Source organism: Coenobita brevimanus, chromosome 90, assembly GCF_032717465.1.
Source record: "Coenobita brevimanus isolate Jiangsu-jjx chromosome 90, ASM3271746v2, whole genome shotgun sequence".
NCBI lineage: Eukaryota > Metazoa > Arthropoda > Malacostraca > Decapoda > Coenobitidae > Coenobita > Coenobita brevimanus.
In genome coordinates this window covers 26,836,561-26,842,560 of record NC_137043.1, presented here as the reverse complement: position 1 = coordinate 26,842,560, position 6,000 = coordinate 26,836,561, and the positions used below count along the sequence as shown (strand labels likewise).

General features: G+C 41.5%; 1 protein-coding gene across 1 annotated transcript in view; it reads left to right on the top strand.

The window, feature by feature from the left end:
* The first annotated feature begins 691 nt into the window (after positions 1-691).
* LOC145411694 (uncharacterized) overlaps positions 692-6,000 on the top strand; it is a 186,842-nt gene continuing 181,533 nt past the window's right edge. Inside the window, exon 1 of the mRNA XM_080281710.1 lies at positions 692-776. The gene's annotated coding sequence lies outside the window, so the exon portion shown is untranslated. The remainder of the gene's footprint in view (positions 777-6,000) is intronic.

The window sequence follows — 6,000 nt, the reverse complement described above, 5'->3', positions numbered from 1 at the left end:
GGAAGAGATGACTGAAAGATGGTTCAAGAAATACAGAAAAGCATGAAAAATGTTAAATGGAGACAAGGAGTGATACACTGAGAACTGGGAAGACATTTATACAGATGGTAATAACTGCAAGACAGACACCTATGATAGCCGCACCCACCCACCTGTATCCACTATCCTAAAACATCCCAAAAGCAGTCCTATATCTTCAGACACACGCAGCAGACTCACCCCAGACGCATACCAGACACACCATCAACACCCCGCAACTTCCAACGCACACTCTTTATGCATGACGCCCGTTAAACTCTATGGTTTCAGCTTGCCAGATTTCACAATTCAAAAAGTTACAGTGACTCACTAAGTGAATGAGTGAGTGACACAATTAGGGATACACACTGAATTAAGCCATCCTTTTGAACGAAGCAAAAAATAGGGATAAGGGGACAGGGTCATTTTAATAGTTGTGAAAGAACGAGGGAACAGGCACAGGCAAACTGACCAGATGAGAGAGAGAGAGAGAGAGAGAGAGAGAGAGAGAGAGAGAGAGAGAAGGGAGTGGCAGAAGACTGGAAGGAATAAGGGATACGAGGCACCATGATCCGTGAGGGGGAAGGAGGGAGGAGAGTGCCGCGAAGGAAGGGGGGCAATACCATGGCCCTCAGGTAAACACGCTTCAGTAACCCACGAGCCGCGAAAGGGAGTGCACGTCGCTTCCCCGTCTTTTTTACTTTTTATACCGCACCACCGCCGCACACTGCCATCAGTTTCACCTGCCGTCGAGAAGCGTGAGTACCCATACATAATCTATTCCATGTTATTACACTCTGCCACGAAACTCACGCTCTTTCACCTCTGCCCACGCCCTCTACCACTTGTACCTAGTTCATACGAAGTTAGAATTATAGTTATGGGTGATGGATTACGGGCAAGTGTGCAAGGGTGAGTAACCTATAATTCAATTCACTACAATGACTCAAGATTTCGGCTAAATATTGCTGCCTCTAAACAAGTTATTCAGGAGAGGAGGATACTGGCAGTGGGGTTAATGTACTCTATAATCTGTACTGCTTTTCCTCCTTAACTTGGCCAGGATTTTTGTCTCTCTTCAGCTTATTTCAATCGGATCAGTGGCAGAAAGAAATGACAACTCTACGGCTTTGTATTCTTTCCATAGCACTTCTTCGTGACTTGCATCATATTCTGGTTTTAATCCACTGCTACAACTCAGCAATAAGGATGAAGAGATTGCAATTTTAGCCCAAGTTAAGAGTAAAATGCGTATAGGGAAGATTTTTTTTCTTATCCTTGCTACCTCCAGACGATTTTACTCAGACATGGATAGCGGAGGGGTTAATGGAGGCTATACCTAACCCCTCCAGTTTGAAAAGCCTCTCCTAAGCTGAATAAAATCGTCTGGAAGGAAATATAAGAGGTCATCGAAGTAAGAGTCTTAATTATCACTGAATTTACCTGGTCAACCACCTGAATAATTATAATCGGTAAATTAGAGGTGTGGTGAATGAGACTGATGAATTTAATAACTTCGATATTCATTTATTTAATACGATATCTGTTTTTATTTCTGTTATTGGTTTTCTTTCACTGATGTTCGATTGGTGGGTTTATTTATGTAGTTATCCATTTATTTTTAACGATATACCTTTATTTTCGTTGTTGATTTTCTTGGTACTGATGATATTCTTAATTTCTCTTCTGCCAGCCTACGCTCCGCACAGCACCACCAGTCCACACCCAAAGCACTGCCCACGCCCAAAGCACTGAGTCCCAAAACACTGTCTACGCTCAAAGCACTGTGAACGCCCAAAGCACTAGGCCCAAAAGCACTGTCCACGCCCAAAAGCACTGCCAACGCCCAAAGCACTGTCCACGCCCAAAAGCACTGTCCACGCCCAAAAGCACTGTCCACGCCCAAAAGCACTGCCAACGCCCAAAAGCACTGTCCACGCCCAAAATCACTGCCCACGTCCAAAGCACAGCCCATATCCAAAAGCACCGACAGAGCCCAAAGCACTAAGCCTAAAAACACTACCAGCACCCAAAGCACTAAGCCCAAAAGCACTGTTGGCACCTGAAATATATCAAGCAAGTCCAAAAAATAAGGAACAGAACTAAGATATACGCCAATGCCCTGATTCACTGCCCACCCCCAGAGGAGCCGGATTCTCGTTTAAGTGGGAGACTGCAATACCTCTTCCTTAGCGATGTGTTATATATCTATTACATCAATATCTCTTGTATCCTGTATCCCGATGTATCTTTTTAATAACGACAGAGTCTGTATCAGTAATAAACAAAGGGATATTAGAGTCTTCAACATTATTAAACCTAAGAGAGAAATCTGTTATTGACGAAGCAAGTGAAAGAGACAGTAAACTTCTGACTGGTAAAATCTCTTTAATAATGACTTAATTTGCATCAGTAATTAACATGGGGATATTAACCTCATACATTCTGTGACGTATATTCTGAAATTATTCTTGCTAATCCCAGACACCATTATTTAACTCAGAGCTCTATTGCTGAAGGGGTAAAAATAATGCTACAGTTAACTTTTCTACTGCGAGAATAATAATTGAGTAAAATCGTATGAAGATGGCAAGAAAATAGCAAAAAATGACGTCACCTTATTCCAGGATCAAGGTATAGCGTGCAAAATAAATCAGTAAGGGAATGGTGCTACAGTTTATAATGTACTCGGCATAAATATGACAAAAATGGGGCAAAATTCTTGACATTCTTACCCCCCATTACTAAGATGACGCATTCCAGGGTTTCATTCCTGCTGCCTCCAGATGATTTTATTCAGCTTAGGGAAGACCTTTAATGACACAGGGTTTAGTGAAGGCTGTATCTAACTCCTCCATTTCAGAAAGTAACCCTAAGCTGAGTAAAACCGTCTGGTGATAGCAAGAGTTATGGGAAAAGAAACACTGCAAGACGACATCGCTTTGAGGTGGTTAAAGTGTAACAGGCAAAATAAATCGCTAAGGAGGAGGAGTTACTAAGTCTCTTTTGCCAACATGATTATGGTTTTTTTATATCTGGCTTTGGAAATTTCATAAACGCCCATTTTTTCAGCAATATATCTTCAGCCTTACACTTCAATAATCCCCTTGTGTTTTTAAGCCTGACTGTGTCTATATTATGAAGATATGACGGGTTTATGTAAATAGCGCTACACTAGAACTTGCTTATGTTATCTTGCGTGTTGCGGAAACGGCTCAGTCTGCTGATGAGGGCGTGAATGTTGCAGTGGGACTAAGAAGTGAATAAATGACCCAAATTAGACACTGATAACGATGAGTGAGCCGTCCCCACAACACACGAGAAAGCACCTGGGGGAGTGGAAGAGGAGCATTGTATATTGGCCGCCGTGTACATAATATACAAGAGAAAGTAAGGAGGGAGATAGTAAAAAACCGATATGGAAATAGTAAAAGAAAGTAACGCAGAGAATAAATAGCCATGGAAAAGGCACTACGAAGCATCATATACCAACAAGAATATGGAGAGTAATTCTAAACAGCAGTGAGGTTCATCTATCCCACACACACACCACAACACCCATCAACCTAGCGAACCACCTTGGCCTAACATATTCTTCACGTCCTAAAATCACAGTCCAGCATAATTTTCCTTACCCCAAACAATATCTAAGTCTCAAAGGCACTGTCCGAATAATAGCACTACCGACGCCCCAAATCACTGTTTACGTCTTCAGTCCCTGTCAACGCCCACAAGCACTATCCACGCTCAAGGGTTATCTGATCCTAAAAGCACTGTCAACGCCAAAAAGTGTATTAATTCAAGTGTCTCATCACTGTCCTCAAGCACTTTCCTACGCCTAAAAGGACTGCACACCAAAATCCACTCTCCACACACACTGTAATGTCTATGCCCATGAGTGTTGTCTGAGCCCTTTTGCATCGTTAACGCAAAATGCACGCACGCACCCACGCAAGCACGCACACACACACACACACACACACACACACACACACACACACACACACTGAGTGAAGCCTACAAGGGTTCCGTTTGAGGGTTGGCCCTGGTTTATTGCCCGCGTAATTCCACTCAGGGCCAAGTGAGGCTGATCACCGTTGCAATCAATGTCGGAACTGGGAAGTCTAGCCCCGGATCCCTACGCCATTGTTCATATAGCACAAAATGGGATTGCATGATGGCCACATCTCTCTCTCTCTCTCTCTCTCTCTCTCTCTCTCTCTTTCTCTCTCTCTCTCTCTCTCTCTCTCTCTATATATATATATATATATATATATACATATATATATATATATATATATATATATATACATATATATATATATATATATATATATATACATATACATATATATATATATATATACATATATATATATATATATATATATATATATATATATATATATATATATATATATATATATATATATATATATATATATATATATATATATATATATTTAAGAATACATGAAAAAGTAAGTCAATAACATGGGCACATGCATGCATGAATACTTCCACAGGCACGCAAACAGCCACTCTGCAGCAATCTCAGGCAATAACACACACACACACACACACACACACACACACACACACACACACACACACACACACACACACACACACACACACACACACACATTGACAAATACATGCACGCACGCACACACCCTTCTCACACAAGCATAACACTTCAACGACTCATAAACACGCACGATGTAATCCCTCCAAGCACACTCACTCACACACTCAAACACTCTGACTTGCACACACACACACACACACACACACACACACACACACACACACACACACACACACACACACACGCAAAAGTACCTCCCCAATCATGCAGGTTCTCTCTATACTGCACTCACGCACTCAATATCCTCAACACACTTGGAAACGGGGAATGCATGAGAAAAAGGGGTGATTGTGGGGGTAGGGCGTGTGTCGAGAGAGAGAGAGAGAGAGAGAGAGAGACAGACAGACAGACAGACAGACAGACAGACAGACAAAGACAGACAGGCAGAGAGGCTAACGAGAACTTAAAACTGCATAAAAAAAAGAACGTAATATAGAGCTAAGAATAAGTGCATAAAAAAATCCCTTTATCAACTTCTAGCCAACTTCTGAGCACCTGAAGACAGTACAAAATATGGAAGGTTGAAGGAATGCAAATGTTATACCATGCAATCATATTTTTCCTTTCCATTTCTTTCTTGGGCATCCACAGCATATCCATTATTTTCTAGTAACTGGTCTATAGTTCAGGAGAAAGGCACAAGAAATTCTAGTTCTTTCTCTGTTAAACTGTGCGATCTTCAACACCTCTCCCACTCAGTAAATGATAAGGTTAGGTTAGATTAGGCTTGGTTACGTTAGGTTTGGTTAGGTTAGTTTAAGTTGGCTTAGGTTTGGTTATGTTAGGTTAGACTGGGGACTGGGAGTGTAGATTCAGTAGTTATTTGCGGTAATGTATTGATGGGTACTAATATGAGAAAGGGATGTATGATTTGGAGACAGAGAGCAGCCTAGTGGAAGAAGACAGGGTGATATGGAGGCGATTCGTTTGTGGCCTTCTCTTCGGGATTAATGCGTACGGTGATAAACAGACAGACAGACAGATAGATAGACAGTATAGTATCCGATGAAAACAACAGACACCTTTCTACAGTGAAGCGAGATGTACGTTAACAGTATACAAAAACATCACAAAATATAACTAAGGTACAAGAAATAAGTATATAATAAACCAAGTCTTGCTCCTTCATTCTCTTAATTACAAGTGTCGGATATTATGGGTTTCCACTTAGTTCACATCATTTATCATGCTGACATCTTTAATTACTGCACTGCTGATTATCCTCGTAGGTCCTATGCTGTATTTCCCCTCTTACCTCACTTTTCCTCTCCCCTCCTACACCTCCTCTCACCCCTCTCCGCCTCTTGTCCCCTCTCCTGTTCATTTCTTTC